A 20426-nucleotide genomic window follows, 5' to 3' on the forward strand; every position below is an offset into this window, starting at 1 on the left:
GTGAGTGGGGAGCCCTAATTGCCCTTCTTCCCAAGGCTCCTGTGTGTGTTAACAGCCTGTAATGGGATGGGTTGTGTTACCCTATTAAGCCCCAATGGGGTTCCTTGTCGACTTAAAAGTGTGAGGAATTTCACTCAACCATGTTAAAACATTTCCACCCCCTGTAATAGCTTCATGCATTGATTTAACCCTATGGCAGCTGGGGTTGTTTGCTGGGAAAAGCCATCTGGCTCTCCCCAGCCTCCCGTCCTGCCTTCATGCAGCTACTTTGGCCAACATTTGCATTTCTGGAGGATCTTATTAGCAGGAGGGCTGCTCTAGCTCTTGCCTTTGCGGTCCTCCTGGTGGCTGGCTTGACAGAGCTGGTGTGGGAAGCAATTTTCCTTCCATTGTGCTGAGCATGGTCTTGCTTTGCTGCTTTTAATGAGAGTAATTTTGCCCTGGCTTGTATCAGCCGCAGCCCACCTGTGCTGCCAATTACACCAGCGGATTTGGTGTGACCTGCGGAGCTGGGATCAGGGTGTCCGAGGTTTAAGTGTTTCTGAGCTGCAAGGTGTGAAAAATCTCACCAGTGTTGAAACAGAGAGGGGTGGGGGAGCAGCTTGCTGGGTTATGAAAGACCTAAGGACATGCCTGTATCAGGTGCTGTTGATCTCTGGGGAATTTAGAGAAGCAAGGGCTTGCTAATTGCAGGCGTGTTGCCAGCACGTTGGGAAAGAAATTCTCCTTAATCACAGGCTGTGTGCCCTAATATGGGTTTTTTTTTTGTTGTTGTTGTTATTGAATTAGTTAAATGTGTATTGTAACACCTTGGTGCCTGGGTAGGCAGGAAGGCTACGCGTGCGGACCTGAAGTGTGTGTGCCTGTATGCAAACACACTGACAGGGCTCTGTGGGAGCGAGGGTGGTGGTTCTGCTGCATAAATACGATGCATCTGTCACACATTTCCCATTTCTGGAGAAGCTGGCATGCAGGCCAGCGTGTGCCTTGCTCATGCTGACCCAGGCACCGTCCAAGATGAGCTTTCTGTGGTGTCCATGTAGCTGTGACTTCCTTCAGGCTGGTGGCTGATGCTCAAATTTGTTCCTGCCTCTTTGTAATAACTGTTGTTGTTATTGTCGTGGTTTCAGTCATTGCAGTGCAGGTTTGAAGGAGAATATTGGCTGGACTGGTGTTATCCTGTGTCCTTCAGGGCCCCAGGCGAAAGGCAGTGGCGAGGGTGTGGAAATTGGGGTAGCTGGGTGATTGCAACACCAGGGAGCCCTACCCTAGGGCTCGGTGCCTCTGCTGATATTTCTGCACCAACGAGCTGTCCCCGTGTGCAAATATACTGATATCTGAGGCATGCATTTAAAGTTTTGGCTGGTTCAAGATGCTTTGCTAGGGCCCAGCATCTGAGTGTTTGGAGAAGACGGTATTTTGGAGGCTGGATGGGCACTGCAGTGACTTGGTGCAGAGCAGGGGGCACAGCCTGTGGGGAGAGTGATCTCTGGCAGCATGGCTGCATGTAGGATGACTACAGCAAGAACAACTTGTGTCAACTCTTTTTTGTCGAGGTTTCTGGTGTGGGGAGCAGCTTGTGCTGTCGCTAGCAAGCAGTGCTCAAAAGGCTGTGCACGAGGGTACTCGGTGAATTTTGCGGCTGGGCTGTGCTGGCTCTTGCCCTGTGTGCAGGTCAGCTGTCTCCTTGGAGCGTCATTCAAAAGTGCTGTGCTCTGTGCTAATTCCTCTGTGATTAGGTGCAAGGAAGAGGGCTCCAAATTTTCAAGTTGGGGCAACTGGAGGCAGAGCTGCAAATGAATGAGGTGTTTTTAGGATCCACCCTCAAAGCTGGGGGGTGGGTAGCAGAATTGATGCACTTTGAAGAAATGTGAAGATACTGTTGATGAAATGAAGGCTAGCCTCTGTTTCAAAGGCTTAGACCTTCCCTGGCATAGCCTGGCCTGGGTCTGTACTTTCTTGACAAGGATATTCTTGTAAATGGAAATGCTGGCCTGGGTGACCTTCTGTGTCTGGCTGTCGGAGGAAATGTGCTGAGCCAAAACAAGCGTTTCCAGAGCTGAGCCCTTGGGCTCGGGGTCTGTTGATCTCCCTGCTGAGATGCTGGGGTTGGCAGCCTGGTTGTGGTCCTTCTTGAGTGCCTAGGCTTGCTCCCAACCCAGGCCCATCAGACCACCTGTGATATGAGCTTGCTTCTGACTCTGAAGGTCAAACGGCTTGCAGCAGGGTGACAAAGGAGCCCTTGATCTGAAAGTGAGATTGTTCTTGTGCCTTGTCCCAGGGGGGGTTTTGTGGGCTGGGATGCATGCTGGCTGAAAGGAATGCTTAAAACGTTCTTTCTTTGCTCCTGTCAAAAGCCCTCGCGAATGTGAATCAAAATATCTGCCTTGATGCTTTTGTGCCCCATGCTTCAGGCTGGCTTATTCCCTGAGAATGGCTTGATCAGTACAGCCAAATGTCCTGGGGTCCTGTCCCTGACAGCAAACAGTAGTGGACACGCAAGGAAAGGCATAAGAACAGGGTGAGCATGCACTGGTGTAGCTCCAGCCTTTGACAGCCTGTGGCTCAAATGTCTTCAGCCAGAAGTAAAGAGATTTTTTTTTTTTTTTCCCCTCTGCTGTGAATTTGTCCAAGTGCATAGATTCAAGAAAGTAACCCTTGATCACCCTCAGCATCCGCCAGCCGATAGTCCCACCGCACTGCTACACCTCTTGGGAAGAGCTGGCCCTTCCTGCATCAGGGACCTGCTGCCCATTGCCTTTTTCTGTCTCCTGCTGTGGGGGCTTGGGTGCTGTCAAGGACTGAGTGGGAGACTCATGCCTCACACACACAAGCACAGGCTTTGCACTGGTGGAATCTCCAGCCCTGCGGCTGCAAGGTGTCCTCCAGCAAGGCTCTGTGCTATGAGGAGTCTTGCATGATGCTGTGCACCCCAGCCTCACGCCATACCCCTCTTCTGCCCGGCCATGCCTTGTCAGGTTTCTCCAGTCGCATGTTTCGTGCTGTGCCACAGCTGTCTGGTTGCACATCTGCAGTGTTGATGTGTGATAGCTGAAAGATCAGCTTGTTTCTGCTGGCTGTAAGTTGCTCCTGGGGTCCCCTGTGCATGTGCTGGGCTGTTGTGCTGCAGCCATGAGGCACATGCCAGCCGCATCTCACTGAGATTTTCCCCAGCTCTTTCTCTTCTTGGAGCTTTGTTCAATTATGTTTTGGCAATACAGCAACTGAGGGCGCTCATACTGGGCAAATAAAATGTCAACATCTCAGCCTGAAAAATACCTCATAAATTTCTCTATACAACTTCAAATTAAAAAAGAAAAGCTGCAAACTGGCAGCACCCATTCTGGTGAGCCTTTGCCAGTGCCCTTTTGATCATGAGGAAAAGGGATTGGGGGGACTTCTGCATTGCAAGAAGTTGTGCTGGGGCTGGAGGGAGGCTGTGATCACTAGATTGATCATCCAGTCTTAATCCACTGGTGATGGTGTTAATTACTGCCTTCAAGTGTTAACATGACACACCAGGGGGACCTGTCATACCCTTAACTTCTTGCAAGCTGTCGTGATGGTGACTATCATTCCTGTCACATAAGCTGTAAATTGAAGGCAGTGCACAGGTCCCTGGGAGGCAATGAGTCTACTTACGTATGTCAAAGGGCTTGCCCGTTGGAGCAGCGTAGCCCATATTGCATTTGTAGCCTGATTTGCAAGCTTCCTGCTCTGCTCCTGCTGCAACTGTGCCTTTCTACCATCTGCTTGCCCTTGAGCTGCAGAGCATGGCTCTTGGCCTGAGCAGTGATGTGCAAGTATGTTTGCAGAGCAGGGATGAGCTGCCTTGTGCCCGGGGGGAAACACCAGCAGAAAAGATGCTGGGAGCTCCCAGCTGCACCATGTGCCTGTTGTGCTTTTCTGGGAGTGGTGGTCAGGCAGATGGGAGCATTTTGGTCTTGCTCCCCACGTGCTCTAGGCCTGTACCATCGAGCTGCAGGCAGAAAGCTGTTTGCAGTCTCTTGCTCCATGTGTAGATCATGGCAGGCTTGCTCGGTGCTTTTGGGTTAGGATAATCCTCACCTGGGTCTAGCCTGCAGATGTGGTGGATTGCAGCCCTGGTAAGTTTGCCTACGTGCCTGGTTAACCAAAAACTGAGCCGTTGTAGCCCTTTACTTAGGAAAAAAGCAAGTACCTGCTGGCTCATGCTCCCCTGGGTGAGGCAGGGTGTGAGCAGCCAGACTGCAGCCAGTGGAAAGCGTGTTCCCTGCATGCCATTGTCTTGCACATTGCTGTTACAGCTGGCTGTGAAGCGCTTGGGGGATTTCTGTTTTCTCCATGTAAGTGTAATACAAAATCTAATCTACTTAAGATGCAGCTCTGCATCCACTCCCTCCAACCTGCGACTCTGGGTCATGGATGGTCACTTAAAAATCACAGTACTCTGCATTGAACTGAAGGAGGCTGTGTGACCCACAGCCTCTGACCAAGAGATGCTGCAAAGGCAGGTGAGGGAGAGGAGAAAATTTATTTCTTTATCTTCTTGTTCCTTGTACCGTCCCTTTGAAACGCTCTCAGCTATTTAGGGAACGGACGGTCAGGAGGCTGGCAAGGATGGGAGGACGAGGGCGAACTGTCACTTGATGCTGGTCCAGGGTACCCTTGTACCCTGCCCAGCTTGTGCAGGGCTGCCCCGGCATTCCCGCTGGTGGAGGATGAAGTGTCTGGGCTGTCGGCAGCTGATGGACAGCCCCACTGCGCACCCCTCCCCGAATCTGCTGGCCCAAGTGCTCTTCCCTGGGGGACAGGGGCCTGCCAAAGGGCACTTTTGCTTTCCCTTCCGTTGTTCCCCACAGGGCATTCACATGGAAAGCTGCCAGGTTTCTCCAGCATCTTCCAGCTCTTGGGGGACAGGCACGGCTAAGCCCACCTGGTGGTACCTGAAGCCCACCTGGCTGGCCCTGGTGCCTCCCCTGAGAGCTGAGGAGCATAGGAAAGAAATGGCACAGACTGCAAGGGAGCTGGCTGGTGTGCTTAGCCCTTCTCTTAAACAGATCATGCAGCTGATCAGCAATCCTGGCAGGTTCCCTGTGCCCAGGAGCGGGAGTACCATGGCAATGCAGGAGCCGAGAGAGGTCAGAAAGGGGACAGGGGTGTCGGGGCTCAAATCCAGCCAAGGTTAGTGTTACCCTGGGCTCTCCCAGGTGATTTGCAGGAGGATATTGCTGTTGTGTGGGCAGTGCAATGGGGGTTACTGTGATCCCTTTAACAGGACACTTCAGAGACACTTAAGAATTAGATCTCTGGCCCCTGTTGGGCTGAGGACAGCCTGGCAAAAGGTTATCTTGTGGCAGAGCATGAAGCATGTTTCTTTGAAATGCTGCAAGAGGAAACCTCCCCTTGTGTTTGTTTCCAAATCCTCCTTCTAATCAGATGGATTAGGCTGATTGTCAGCATGTGGTGCTGTGATTGTCCAGATAACAACCTCAAGTTTTTTGTCTTAAGCAAAGGAAAGTACCAGCAAAAACTCTGTTTGCGGGAAATGAATTAAAAAAAAAAAAAAAAAAAATTGCCTGATTTATTTTTTTTTTCCCAAAGCTGGTTGTTTCTCATCTGACCTTTGGCTGTATGAGAGCTTAGGCCAGCAGAACCTCAGGTGGAACAAGCTCCTGTTTTGGTGCTCAAATGCATAAGGATGCTTTGTCCTGCTGTTAAGGCCAGAGTGCATGTACATCACCTGCATCCCTGCTGTACCAGGGAAGCAGTGGGAGTTTTAAGGGAGTTTTAAGGCCCCCTTGGTTATATGGCTTCTTTCTTTCCTGGTCTTGCTGTGGCCATGAAGAACTGAGCCGTCAGGGCAGCTTTCCTTGACTTCTAGGGGCCACTTCTTTTGACGAACATCTGTGGGCTGTTTTGTGAAGTGTTGCAATATTTCTCTGCTTACAGACTTGCTCTCTCTATAGTTGCCTGTGTGCACAAGTGCTGCTGTATGGGTGTGAGGTTTTGCCTTTGCAGCTGTGCTTGGGCTGCTCTGTGATGCCTTCAATGCCTTGGGTTGAGAAGTGCTGGTCTGGGGAGCTCCATGCTGGTGCATGGGTCTAGGAAGGGAGAGCAGCACCTGGAAAACATTCCTTCCTAGCCTGGGTTGCATTTCTGTTGTCTTGTGTCAGTCAGTAATGCCTGACTGAGCTCATCATGCTCAGGGGAAGTTCGTCCCTGCCTTCCTAGCTTTGAGCCCTTCTAATATGCTTCCACAGGTATTTATTTCTGTGTTTTCTCCAGAGTTGTCACCAGCTTGGAGCACAGATCTCTTCAGGATTGAATGCTCTTCTGTTATCATTTGGAAATACATGAGGGGAAAAAGATTTTTCTGGGGGACGATAATGACCTTGTTGTGCTTGAGGTCAGTGAAACATCAAGCTGCCTCTTCTGGGGTGCCCGTGGGTCACTCTGTGTGTGTGTGAAGCTGAAGCCTTTCTTTCATGGAAGGATCTCTTGGTTGGTCACATCTTCTGCAGCCACCAACCTCTTGTGATAGTTATTCATCCTGGGAGATGAATCTTTCCCTGATTCAGGCATCTTCATACTAGGGATATTTCCCTAGTAGGGGCAGCTGTGGGGAGAAGGGAGAGGGCTTCCTTCTGCCCCCCACCCCAAACTCAGCGTTGAAGTATGCTGAAGTCTCTCTAACATCTCAGATGTGCTCATGCCGAGGGTTACGTGCAATGGCACAGAGGGTCCGTGCTTGCCCTCAGCCGGTCCTGGAAGCCAGGCTGTGCCAGAGTCTCGCTTCAGACTGGTATCCCACTTGCCCTCTGAGCTGTGCCACTGGCCAGCAAACTCCAAAGCTGGTGACCCATCAGGGTGCAGCACAGGAGCTTCTCTTGGCACTTGCTCCCATGCACTTGGCTGCAAGCCCTGTGGTGTCTGCCATCTCTGCTTGGAGGGGACAGGCGTGCTGAGGGTTTGATCTTGCCAGCTGCTGGCAATAGCTCATTTTAATTTCCGTAATGGACCTGGTTCCTGCGGAGATGGTCCAGAGAGAGATAAATCGCAAGGCTTGCAGGAGAGGGGTGGGGGCACCAGCTGAAGGAAGAGCCCATCTATTTCCCATCCAGTTTCTTCCTCTGTCTCTTGTCTTTGCCAAGGCAGACCTGCTTCCTGCAGTCCTGGATGCTCTCCAGTATCTTACAGTTTACCAGGCTGGAGATAGTATAAATCACACTTGGAAGATGCTGAACCAGAGAGTTTCCTGACCCTGATGGGAGTGGGGAGGGAAGAGGAGGAGCAAGAAGGGCTGAAGGGGGGAGGGAGCTGAGGCTTGAGTGAGTGGGAGATTTCTGGGTGAATATTAAGCAAGCAGGAGCCAGGCTTGGCGTGCCGCAAGGCTGTTTGAAGGGAAGGTGGTGTATTGCTGCAGTATGGCACTGCTGCTTCTCATTGCTCTTTCCCCACCTGTCCCAAATGCTCAGCATTTGGCCCAGGGGCTGCAGGAGCTGGCCTGGAGGTGGGTGATGGTTCCAGATCTGTGCGTCCCACCTTCTGGCAGAGAAAAACAGCACTGCTGGGGGTAGTCCTGTATGCAGCTACCCTGTGTCCAGGTTGACCAGACCTCTGCTGCTTCCCTGATTGAGGCTAATGCTATAAAGTGCCATCTGGTTTTAGCATGTGGGCTGTGTGCAGCATCTCTTCTGGATCTTCTCTTCAGGGCTCTTCTAGAAAAAGGGACCTAGAATATGCTGCCAAAACAAATTGTTTTCCTGTAAGTCTTCCTGCTTAGCTACTTTTTTCTGCATGTCTATTAATGCCTGCTTCTCTACCCAACTTTCAGCACTGCTGACTTTTTGCAGTCAGCTGGTGAAATGTGGTCCCTGAACATCTTTTTGAAGATCCTCTAAGTGAGAGGGAGCTATGAGATGCCAGAGGACCACATCTATCCAGTCACCTCCTGGGAGCCTCCAGCCAGCCATGGCAGCAGGGTAGAAGTAGCCAAAGCTTAGCAGCAGAGAAGAGCTCCCTTGTGCTCATGCAATGGTAAAAAAAAAAAAAAACAAACCCAAAGCTTAAAAAAAAAATTACTGAAGAGGAAGAAAAACTTCTTTTTTCCAAAGCCTCTTTTTCTCAGACTGACCAGCAAGGTACTGTTGTCCAGGTGAGGAGTCAACCTGGAGGATGGCAGGACAAAACTCAAGTCAATGGGCAGATGGGAATTGAACTCTGCCTCTGGTGCTGCAGCACTGCCCAGTAAAATGCACTCTCCTGCATAAGCTGTAGGAGGCAGCTTGGGCTGTGCAGGTGACCCTGCGCCTTTGATGTCCTGGTCTGAGTACAGGTCCACATGTCTCTGTGGCTGCAGGTTCTTCAAGAGCTATTAAGTGGCTTGGTTTGGTTTGTAGCATTCTCAGCAGCTCTTCTGCCCCTTGTCCCTGTGCAGCAGTTTTTCCTGTTTGCTTGGTGCTGGTGGAGGCCAGAAGGAGCCTCACAGCTTGTAATGAGCATGGATAATACAGGTCAGAAGTGCTCTGGGAAATGATGTCTTCCTTCAATTATCTGTGCTTGTTACTTGTGGCAAGGGGGGGGAAGTGCCCCTGAAGGTGAAGGGTGGGTAGAGTTCATGAAAAACCAAAACAGCCTTTTCTTGGCTGGTGCTTCAAGTCTGATTCCTCCCCTCCCAGCTCACACAGAAATCTCTTTGCACTGATGCCTGAAAGCCATGCTTGAGCAAAGATGTTTGAACTGGGTTGCTCCAACCTCCACCAGTCCTGCAGAAATGGTTGCAGATTAGCACATCAGGCAGTGGAGGAGGAGGAGCATGCAGCATGGTCTGCTCTGTGGCCTGCAACTAGTTGCCTTCCTCTCTCCAGACCTGTGTTTTTTTTTTTTTCCCCCCACCTGCTGTGTCTGTGTAGGCTGTAAATTTTTCTAGGCAGGGCCTCTTGCTGTGTGTGTGCTGTTGGAGCTGCTGTCTCAGCTGGAGGCTCTGGGCATGCTGCAGAGACAAGAGCACAAATGGATGGTGGGGACAAGATGGCTTGGCACTGCCCTGGCTGATGCAGCGAGCCTGGGACGCTGCTGGTGAGGTGATGGCATTGCAAGTAGGCAGAAGTCTGGGGACCAAAGGATCTGTGTTGGTCCTAGCTGCCTTCAGGAGACGGTGATAGGAAGGGCTGTGATGGAGCAGTGAAGTATTGTTGTGGGGTAAGAAATCCCCGAGGCAGGATTCTTGCTGGGAAGTTGTGAGGAGCTTTGTATCCCCAGGATATGTTGCCCAGTTGCATTTTTAGGACTGTGATTCAGTACCTGGGGAAACTGAAGTAGGAAGTGGACTTAAAAATGACAGAGTCTGGGGGGGTGTGAAGTGGCCCTGGAGGATCACATCAGGGAAGAACCAGGAAAGGAAGAAATTCAGGAGGCAAAATGCAGCAGTGAGGGATGTAAAATGGAGAACAGAAGTGTGCTCGTGTATGGATTTCTGGAGGGACTGGGAAGAGTAGTCCAGCTATTAAAAACACGTCTGCAGGGATGCTAAGGTATGCCAGAGAGCAGTGTGGACACTGTTGAATGCAACGGGATGAAACTTTAAGTTATGGTGTGGAGGTGTCTGAGCTGTATGATCTCAGCCCTTCCAGCTGGCGAGGGAGGGAGAAGGGCTTTTTCACAGTACTGCCAAGGAGAAGTAAATACAAGGGAGACAACAGGTCTATTAAATAGAATTGGTTTCTCACCAATTTCTTTTCCCTTCTCAAATGACCGAGATCCTCACCTCACCTGTCTTTGGCGAGATTAAAAAAGCCCAAAGAGGTGTGGAGGAGACTCAGAACAAAAGATGACTATACAGAAATAACTATTAAGAAAAGCTTGAGGGTACTTTGCAAGCATCTCAAATGCTTGGCTAACCTCAGTAAACAGTCTTCAGGGCATTAGGGGAATTAGTGATTGAATGTAAATAACTCATGTCCCTTTGCTTTAAAAAAAAAAAAAAGAAAGAAGGGAGCCTGGTGCCAGGGATGTTGCTAGTGCAGGGTGGGTACCAGTCTGAGGGACAAGATGGGCTCCCAGTCGGTTGCTCCTGTCCATGCAGGAAGCGGTGTGATGTCTCTGCTCTCTCCACTTGCAGCTTGCCTCTCCAGGATGCAGCTCTGCCATGGGATTACAGCCCCGGTCTGGCAGCGGCTGATCTGTGCCATTTATTACTCAGCTCAAGTAGGCATCCTGGGCAGCCTTGCTTTAAAGGTGAAGTGAGCACTGTAATTGGAGGGAGGAGCGAAGAGCAGGTTTCAGTGTTGCAGCTGAGTTTTAGAGCAGTGTTTGATGCAAAGGTTCCCTGGTGAAAATGGTTTCAATATGGAAGCGGGAATGAAAGGACAGTGAGACTTCAAAGTGCTGGAGAAGCACATGGGATGCCCGTTCTGACCTCTGGTCTGTCCTAATTGATCATCCTCCCGATCCACTGAGGATAGCTGACTTGCATTTTAAAAACAATATAATCTGCCTTCCCTTTTACCAAATGACCATTGGCCTGACTCTCTTTAGTGAGAGCATGGGCTGTCTCCTTTGGTAACTGTTGCATGTGAAATGAATTGCTAAAGGAGGGTGCACAGGGACATCTCGGGGTGAGCTGTTAGTAGATGCCCTAGGTGCTGCTACATGGCTTGGCTTCTGGTTCATCTCTGTGGCTAGTCTGGAGTGAGGGGACCAGGGCATCTCCATTGCTCATCTGCCCTCCTCTGTTACACCTGGGGGCTTAAGGGTGGGGTGGCTTCCAATTGGAGCTGAGACTCGGCATAACACTTTCCCTCCCAGGCTAGTTTTTGCCTTCTTACAGTGACCCACAAGCCAAACCTTCTCCATTGCCTTTGTTGTGCAGGATCTGAGCCCATAGATCTTTCCAATCCTGCCTTTTACCTACCACATGCCCCATGCAGGAGCAGTTTTCCCTTCTGCCCTCTCGGGAAGGGCACTTAGCAGGAACCTGAGCAAGGGGCAGACGTGACCTGTCCCCCCTTGGCAGCCCCGGAGGCAGGGTCCCTGCTGCCAGAGGAAGTCTCCTCCCTGCACTGGTACTTTTGCAGGGGGTGATTAAATCCTCTCCTGATTGTCTCTTGGCTTTGTTGAACCAATTGAGCACTCAAGCCTGTGGCTGCACAGCAGGCTTTCCAGTTCCCAACTCATTCTCCTAATTCTTCTTGGAAGCTGTTCCACTTCCACAACCTCTTTTTTTGCAAGCACGGACGCAGGCATTGAAGGCAGCAGCCAGGAATAGTCTCACTGTGCTCTAGCAAGAGCTAATACTAACCTCATGCTGTTCAGGATGCTCCCTGGTGTATGCGGGGTATTTTTTTTTTTTTCCCCCTTAATTATACCAGTGCCCTTGAACAGCCTGACTTGTGTGTAGGAGCCACAAAGGAGATTTGGAACTGCATTGTAGGATATATGAGGCTCATTTAGACCAGCAAGTGGGTTGCAGTATTCGGCTATGCTGGCACACACAGTGCTGAGAGTGGGACAGGAGATTCAGCGAAGGGGACATGGCAAGGGGAGCCAGTTGGCCTTGTGACATTGGGTTTGCAGCTGATGCAGCGGAGCAGGGTTTTGCTTATGCCGTGGCCTCGCGTCTGAGGGTAGGGATGAAATAGTGATGATTACTTGGGAGGATCAGCTTTCCGCTGAGCAAGTAGGTGGAAAGTCAGGCAACAAAATTAGCTGAATACACAAACAGTCTGGGCTGGAAGAGGTTCTCTCCCCAGGGAGAGATTAAGGCATGTGGTGTCTTACGTAGCGGTGATGACCCATGTGCTCTCGCCGTGCCTTGGCGCTCTGAGCTGACAGTTGTTGAGCTGTTGGCTTTGTGCTCTGTCCTCATCGCTCCCAGCTCCTTTCCGGTGACCAGCTGGGGTTGAATATCTTGTGACACATGCTCAGTCCTTCTTGCTGCTCTTTTCCCACAGACGGTTGGGTGCTCTGCCCCAAGCCCTGGGATACTGCAGCTCAACTTTGCTTCTTGCCTGGATCCATATGTGACTCCCAGGGTGTGAATGGTGCTGGGGGACAGGCAGGGCTCTGGAAGCCCTGTGCCAACTGAGGTTTTAACAGCAGGGGCTGTACCTGCGAGCATCGTATAAGACTTCAGAAATAGCTTCGATTGCATTCAGACAAACCTCCCTGAGCTTCTGGGTGGCAATGTCAGCACATTGGGTCCTGAGCAACAGGCATCTCTCTCGGCCTCTTCCCTGACACACAGGATTGCAGAGGGGAAGAGATGGATGCAGTGGAGCACAGCAATAAAATTCTGCAGGTCCTCAGTTGTTTGGCTCCTGGAAATGTAGAAATTAACAGGATGCTGTTGGTCCTGGCAGCAGGCTGGTGTGCAGTGATTTTCCTTGGCTCACTGTAGCCGTGGTCTCCATGGGAGGCTGTAGCTGACCCAGGCCCTGCAGGCAGTAGTTCAGTTTCCCGAGCAGGTCTAGTAACATCCTACTCAAATTCCGTGAAAGGAAAAAAAAAAAAAAAACCAACAACAAAAAAACCCCAAACCAAACTTGTTGCATGTTTTTTCTGCAAGTGGGTCATATTTGCTGTTCAGTGTCAAAAGACCTTAGCAGGTGGAAACTCTTTTGCAACAAACTTCATGCAGGAACTGAAACCTTTCAGGAAAGCCTCAAGATTATCTTATTTCTGAGAAGAATGAGAACTCTTCCCTCAAACCTACCTAACAGGATGTAGATAAACATTTGGCAAGGTCTGGACGTGAAGTCCCTTGGTGGGTCAGAATTCACAGTATGTGGCACGGCAATGAGAGGCTTGAAGATGTCTTGAGTGGTATTGCAAATAATCTCTTTAATTCTGCTGTTAATTTATGTCTGCTAATGAGCAGGGAGGAGTATAGAAGTCTTGAATTCAGCTTGTGTAACTTGGAAAAGAGAATGAAACTTGAGGAGCTGCCAAAAAAATAGCAAGGATGTGAAAAGAGTGTAAGGAAACTATAACCTGAGAGGATGAGAAATGAAAACTGCAGGCTACTGCAGGAGGGGGAATTCAGCCCCGAAGTGTAAGGACTCTGGATGTTTCCGGTGGTGAAAGTATCAGGCTTCAAGCGTTTTGCAAATGGAGTACAGGGGCCAGGTTTACTTGTGCAGAGCTTGGTGTGCCCCGTGCTGGGTTCCCATCAGCTGCCTGGCTCCGTATGTGCAGTTGTCCTGCTTGGGCAGGAGTGGGGATGGGAGGAGAGCAGAGAGGTCTGCTTCTTTGGTGTGCATAACCTGGGGACTCCCCTTCAGCTCTGGGGCTGCTGGTGGCTACTTATGGGCAGAAGTTAATAGTGTGGGTCTTCCAGGTGCTTGCAGATAGCAGCTTGGCCTTGTTCTCTAGCTGTTTTTGAATAAAAGGGTCATCCTGACTCTCATGCTACTTATTTGGCAGCATGTAGCACAGGGCCAATAATGTTGGTGTCTTGTAGCTCCTTTGCCATGGATGTGTATCATCAGAAAAGCACATAAGGAGGGAGTAGGGTGTGTGGGAGGAACACATCTGGGTTTTCTGTTCCCTCTGTCCTGCCTCAAACTCAGTCTGCGAAACCCTTAGGAGGTGTCTTGAGCTGGAAATCGCATGCTGCAGAGGACTGGGACCATGTTCTGCAAGGCCTGACGGTGGCATGTGGCTCTGGCACCGAAAGCCAAAAAACCCTGGGCTGTGCAAGTTTGGGGGCTTTTGCCCTGTCTCCCGCAGACCCACCAAGTGGGGCAGGGCTTTGCAACTGGGAACCTTGAACCAACAGTTTCGTCTTTGGCTCCTCATGGCCAATGTTGGACAACGCAGGTGTTGAGTTGCATCTCTTCCCTCTCGTGTTCTCCCAGAGACTCCCACATCCTTGGCTAGTAAATTACCAGCCTAAACTTCTCCACAGCAAACTGCAAGGTAAATAAATATTCTCTTTTAGAAACCACTTTCCCAGTTAGATTGACCTCCTTGGTACTTTCATGCATTTCAAGAAGTCGGAACAGTTCACAACTGAAAACAAGCAGTGTTTAGCTCCTGCTGTGAAGGGAAATAGTCAGGCACCAGAAAGACTGTCATTTTAGCTGTGCTCTTACAAAAGAGGGTGTTACAGTAAACTTGCTTATTTCACTGAAGGAGAATTCAGCAGGCTTGATAGAAACCGGATGAGACAGGCATGGTAAATGGATTTTGCTGGCCGAATTGAAAGCAAAGAAACATGCATGTGTGGTGGCTAGTCAAGAATTGACTGTGTCTTGCAGAAACCAGGAATGAATTAGGGACAGAGAATTAGCGAGCCCTGAAACAACATGTGTCTAGCTGTATTCAAGGTCCTGTTCACCTGTGGTATGCCTCCGATGGCAACTGCATGCAGCAAGCAGGGTGGCTTTGTTTAACTGCCTTGCTGCCTTTTAGCTCTACACGCATGCTGGCAGGGTTAGGGTGCCTGCCTGGGGTCTGCTCAAATGGTACCGCTGAGGTTCAGCGAGCTGTGATGCTGGGTTAGGCCTAAGGCAAGCTGAGGATTCTTCCTCTGGATGCAGCATGCTGGGGGTACAGCATCCCCTGTGCTTGGCACCAGCTGCTGGAGGTGACTGGGAGCTGGTGGGGACCACTGGGGTAGAGCGAGGGAGAGGATGGATGTCTCCTGGTGCCCAAACCTTAGGGGAGGAGTGGTACCCAGCCCTGCTTGGGGGAGTTTCTCCAATGGTTCGCCACCTTTTAGAGGGTGGATTTAACTCCCCAGTGAGCACTGTGTGGGGACCGCAGCGTTTCATCCCCTACTGGCACAAAGCGTTTGCTCCCTGTTCTTGCTGCAGCACTGACAGGGTCCTTCCTCATGAAGCAGGACCTATCCTGCCTTGCTGACAGCTGTGTGGAGGGCCAGGGAGATGGAGTACTGGAGGGGTGTGCAGCATCTTATCTGTGACCTCTTCAGCAGCAGCTCGCTGCCAGCAGCGCAAGAGCAAGGCTCTTGTCCTGGTGTCCTGCAGGCTTTCGTCTCTCTGAGCAAAGCTACTTGTTGCACCATTATAGCTACCGCAGAGGACTGGTGCTGCCTTTCTTCCTGGGCTGGGGGGACTCCTTTCCTCCTGGGGACACAGAGGGGACGCTGAGCTTCAGCCCCTGGGGGATGCCCAGGCAGGAGCCCAGCAGGGTGGTGGGCAGCACAGCTGGGTGCACTGTGCTCCCCCCAACCCAGTGAAGGAGCCTCAGAGCTGCTGGGGGCTCTGGTTAGTGTGTGAGGACAGCTACAGCAAAACAGCCTTTCTGGTGTTATCCTAACGTAAACCAGCTTGGCAGGGAAAAATCCAAATGCCAGAACGAAATGTCCTCCTTAATCATACCCCAGCGTGCTCCTCTAGCAGAGGTTCTTCTTTCTTAACCAGCAGTGACATCGGCCTGGTCTAATCCACAACAGAGGGCTCTTGTGTAGCAAATCTGACCCAAAGTGTTAGGAAGGCAGGCTTGGTTCTTCCACATTGACTGTCCTGCCTCCCCTGTAATCACTGAGGCTGAAACATGCTCGTTGCTAAAAAAAATGCTCTGCGTTTTGGTAGTGGCTCTATTTACTTTTCTAAAGAGAAGTTATATTCTCCATCAGTATAAATCGGGAACAGTTGCCAGTGCTGTGTCCCTTGGCAGGCTGCTGAACCTCAGCTAGAGATGAAGAGCAGAGGGGCTTGAATAGCGGGCTGCAGTAACCAGGTGAAAACTAAAGAAAGGGCTCTCAAGATTTGGGAGGCTGCTTGGGTACAGGTGGCCTGGGAAGTGCTTAAGAAGTGCCTGTTTAACATTAGAGCAGTACGTCCTACACAGTAACCGATAGAGCATTTTGATCTGTGGGCTGATAATCCAGAAATGGCTCTTAGACAGTTGGTTTGCATTTTCTATGCATTCAAGTTAAAACACCTGGAGTCCCTCTGGGTCACTGATCTTCTGTATGAGGTGCAAACTGGAGATGTGCTTGGACTTAAAGCCTTGATTACCTGGATCTTGCTTGCTGTGTTGGAAATGGCTGGACCTAGAAGCCCTTTTTTTTTTTTTTTCTGTAGACAGACGCTGGCTGCCTCTGTGTCGGTTAGTGACACAGGCTGGCTCAGCATCATGGTGGTTGTTAAGGTTAAATGGAAGTCCCATACTTCAGGATGAGGATGGGAGGGAATCAATCTTACACTGGTCTCAGTGGCAAGGGTAAACTTAGTGCATTGCTCTTCCACCAAAAATTGAATCCTTCAGCTTGTGAGGTGTATCAGCGGCACCTCAATTTCGCAGGGGTATCAGTGTCCCTCCTGTTTCCAGCGTAGCTTGGTGCTACATGGTTCTGTGTGGTCCCACAACTGCTCTCCTCTGCTCTTGTCCTGTGCCAGCCCCCCCCCTTGCACCCCAGGTGTCATGGCCAGTGCCTGGCTTTCCCCTTCCCTGCCTGGGTGCTGCCTGCATCCCCCTGCCTGCAGCAGGCACCTGGCTTCCCACTGAAGGGAAATGGAGCTTGCTTGCCTGGGGCTCCCAGGGGACTTGGAGGCAGATGATGCCTTGGGGAGCAGGAGAGCTATCACTTTCCAGCTGCTGTCATGTTGGCACAGGCTTGCCATGGAGCCACAGCTGCTGTGGGACTGGGGAGAGGTTCTCTGTCTTGCTGGAGGGTTTGTTTTCTCTCAGCAGCCTCCTTTACTGGCCATGGGTTAAAGCCTTTGACCTGATGAGGTCTGGAGAAGCTGGACTCCTTGTGAAGCATGCTCTGGGAAGGGCATCTCTTAGCATTGGGTTGTGGCTGCTCATTAAAGGGTAGCAGCAGGATTTTTACCTGGTGGCAGCATGCCTGGGCTCAGCAGCCTGGCAGGAGGCTGCCTGGACCCAGAGCTGTGTTTATCCATCTGCTCCGGTGGCTTTTGCAGCATCTGCTGAGCGCTGTGCTGCTGCCAGCACTGGAGGGTGCTGTGCGGGCTGGCAGTGCTACAGGTGTGCCGGTGTCCGGCTGTCGGGTCGTGTCCCCCTCTGAGGGTCTCTCCTCCTGCACCAGAAGGACAGGCAGGGATCTGCCTCCCCCAGACACTGCGAGACCAAGGCGTTTTCAGTGTGAGCTGCCTCTCTGCCCTTCACTGGCTGAAGAAACGTCCTAATTTTTATGTTAATGCCCTCCCCATGCTTCCCCGCTCCCCTCTAGCAGGGCTGGGGCCCGCTGCCCCACACCTCCTTATTTATCAGCTCTTCCTCACCTCTCCATCCCTTTGCTTAGATGGATGTCCCACCCCAGCCTGGCAGTGCCGCGAGGAGAAGCATCCATCTGGGAGCAGGTACCAGAGAGCAGCGGGATTGAGAGAGACATCGTCTTGGTGCATCCCAGCCCATATCAGTGCCACCTGCAGATGCCACCTCTCCTGCCAGCCAGATGCTGCCCACGAGTGCCATCTCCCATGGGCGAGCGGAGGCAGCAGCAGGCATGGGGAGGCCATCGAGTGCCTTTTAGCAGGAGGCCACGGCTGCTTCTCGAAGCCGGGAGGACAATGAAGGCGCTGAAGCAGCCAGAGCGCGGCCGGGGGCAGAGTGGGACAGGCAGGCAAGGGGAAGCCATGCAAATGGGGACTTTGATGTGGCTGCAAGGAGCGGGGCTGGAGCATTGTTCCTATCACATCACATCAGTTTCACATTCCTCATGCAGGAGTGATCAACGCTTTCAGGGCCAGACAAAAGAGTGGGGAGATGAACAAAAGCCGGGGGGGTGGGGTGGGGGGGGCTTTACCTACTGCAGAATAGAGGCAGAGGATGAATTGCTCTCTTGGCAAGCTGTGGAAATGGGCTGGCGGTTGCTGTGCTTTAAAGCACCAGCTTAAAATTTTTCCCTTTTATTTAAAGGAGGGGAAAAAAAAAAAAGGTAGGAGAAAGGGTTTCCTGTGTGCAGAAGGGGGGATAAATAAGATAGCGTGACAAGTATCTGTGGTCATCTTACATTCCCTTGCCTGGTCTCCCCAGGTGATGACTCTCAGCTTATTGCAGAGGTGTATTGTGTCCTCTTAAGATGAGGGGCTGGTAAGCATGGGTTTGACCCAGACTGCAAGGTGAGAACACTTTTAAGGGAACCTTTTCCCAAAATTAGCAATGTAAGTGGGTTTGGAAGGGGGCTGGCCACGTACAGCTGAAGACAGCTCTGCAGACCCGTGGAGGGTGTTGGCATCAGCCCTGGTACAGGGGGGAAAAGCTGTGTTGGAGGGAGCCATGGGTTGTGCCCAGGTCCCCTAAGCTGGGGTGCGAGGAGGAGGAGGGTGGAGGAGATGAGGAACCACTTCATCTTTTCTGCTGGCTGTTCTGGGGATCCTGCCTGTTGCTGCGGGGGAAACTTGGTGATGTCCCTTCACTGTGCTGGGTTTTGCTGGGGCTGGAGAGCAGGGATGGAGCATGAGGCAGAATATGGCACAGGGTGCACATGTCCACATGTGTGTGCCCGTGTGCGTGCTTCCATGCTGCCATCTCAGCCTTTGCTGCAGTCTCGATGACTGAGCCCAGGGTCACTGAGTGCTGGCTTTGCTTACCTGCTGTCCCATCCCTGATCCCTCCTGGCTCTTGCCTGTCACTGACCCCTCTCCTCTCTCTGAGCCTGGGGTCCCCCTTCTGCCTTGTCCTCAGCTCCCTGCTTTCTCTGGTGTACACTGCTATCCACTTACCTCGGGAAAAAGTGCATTAAACCAACTCTCTTTTTCCCTTCTATGTCCTATTCTAGGATGCTCTAGCCTCTCTCATCCTTCCCCAGAAACCTTCTTCCCATGGAAGCACAAACCTTGAGCATCGTCCTCACCTCGCAGCCATCCCCTGCTCTCCCAGCCCCATGCACGGCTCTGGCTGCCCCCCCTTAGCCCTGACCCACAGCCCCCTCCCCTCCCTCCAGCCCCGGGCCTCTCTGCCTGAAAGGCTGTCAATCAGGCTGAATTGTCTGGTGGTTTTGTGATGTGGAAAGACTCCCACCAAGGAGTCAAGGGCCAGGCTGAGACCTTTAAACTCGATGCCATTTGTGTCTTAAATCAAACAGGAATCCAGGTCCTGGGATGGAGGGGGAGGTTTAAGGGGATGCAGAGGCTCAAAAACCTCCGCTGCCCCCCCCCCCCCCCCCCCCCCAAGTTTTCCTGGAGCCCCTTCCCCACCTGCACTGTGTGGAGGGGGGGATGTGCCCATGGCCCTGGAGTTTAGGGCTTGTTTTCCTCGGTAGCCCTTTGCTCTGGGGCTGTCCCAAGAGGCTGGGGGTTGGCAGCAGTGCTTCCTTTAGTGCTGGCCCTTTGAACAAACCCTGCTGCCTGGGGTACGTGTCAGGGAGGGTGCTCCGCGCTGAGCTGGAGGGAGGGTTGAGGGATGTGCTGGGAAATGGAGGCTCTGCCCTGCGGAAGGGGGATTTTCTGGGATCTGCTCTTAGGAGCACGTGGGGCTGGGGAGGTGGGCAGAGCTGTGCTCCCAGTGTCTCTGATCTCACCAGTTTGTGGTGGCTGCTGGTGCATGGGAGGATGTGGGTGCAGAGGACAGTTCTGTGGCTGACTGATGTTCTGCAGATGGTTGCAAGGTTAAAAGCAATGTTTTAGCTTCCTCCCAAGACAGTACAAGCAAGCTAGACCTTTTTGGACTGTTGTCACTGCAAAGGGGAGAGTGCCCTGGTCCCTGTCATCGGTGTGCCTGTGTCTTGGTGGCTTGAATCACGCAGTGCCTGGTGCTGCAGGTCATCCACTGGTGCCCTCGGAGCGGGCAAAACCACAAGGCAGCATGTGAGGGGTCCTGAATTCCCCATCTGCTGCCAGAATAGGGCATCAGGGCAGGTAAGGAGGATTAAATGCTCTCTGTCTTGTCCCTACTGTGTGCAGAGATGAGGTCAGTCTGCAGAGGGAAGATCATCTTAAAAGGCAGGTTAATATTTCTATTTTTTCCCCTAGAAGAGGGCTTGACAGCAGCATAACTAGTGCTGCCTGCTTTCCCTTGGGGTTGAGCCCCATCCTGTCTTGTGGGGGCTGCTGGAGAGAGGAGGGAGAGCAGGGCTGGGTGGGGAACTGGCTTTTGCAGATCAACCTGTGGCTTTCTCTGCCTGCCTGTGAGCAGAGTTCATTTTTCTTTTTTTCTTCCAACTTCTTTCCAAAGTCCACCTAGGTGAGAGATTTCATTTTTTCTTCCCGAGGGAAAAGTTGCAAATCTCTCTTCCCGTGACAGAGCTGTGTTTTCAGGAGAAGCCTGGAGCTGCCTTAAGACATGTACAAGCTCAGAAATGCAGTGGCTGTGTTTGTTTTTGCGTTCTGGGCAAAGCCAGAGCTGCTGCCAGTGCTAAGTAAATACAGAGCTGCTGTAATGAGTGACTGCAGTAGCCAGGGCCATGCTTGCTGCCTGTGCGAAGCCAGATGGATCTATCTGGGGACTTGAACAGCAGCCTTCTTGCGACTAGCAAAGGCAGAGCCACTGGCATTTGGATTACCAGCTCT

At 51.7% G+C, this 20426-nt stretch overlaps 1 protein-coding gene across 1 annotated transcript in view; it reads left to right on the forward strand.

Moving 5' to 3' along the window:
• The first annotated feature begins 1331 nt into the window (after positions 1-1331).
• The window catches only part of CNTFR (ciliary neurotrophic factor receptor), a 190849-nt gene continuing 171754 nt past the window's right edge, over positions 1332-20426 (forward strand). Inside the window, exon 1 of the mRNA XM_075526927.1 lies at positions 1332-1450. The gene's annotated coding sequence lies outside the window, so the exon portion shown is untranslated. The remainder of the gene's footprint in view (positions 1451-20426) is intronic.

Source organism: Mycteria americana, chromosome Z (genome assembly GCF_035582795.1).
Source record: "Mycteria americana isolate JAX WOST 10 ecotype Jacksonville Zoo and Gardens chromosome Z, USCA_MyAme_1.0, whole genome shotgun sequence".
Classification (NCBI taxonomy): domain Eukaryota; kingdom Metazoa; phylum Chordata; class Aves; order Ciconiiformes; family Ciconiidae; genus Mycteria; species Mycteria americana.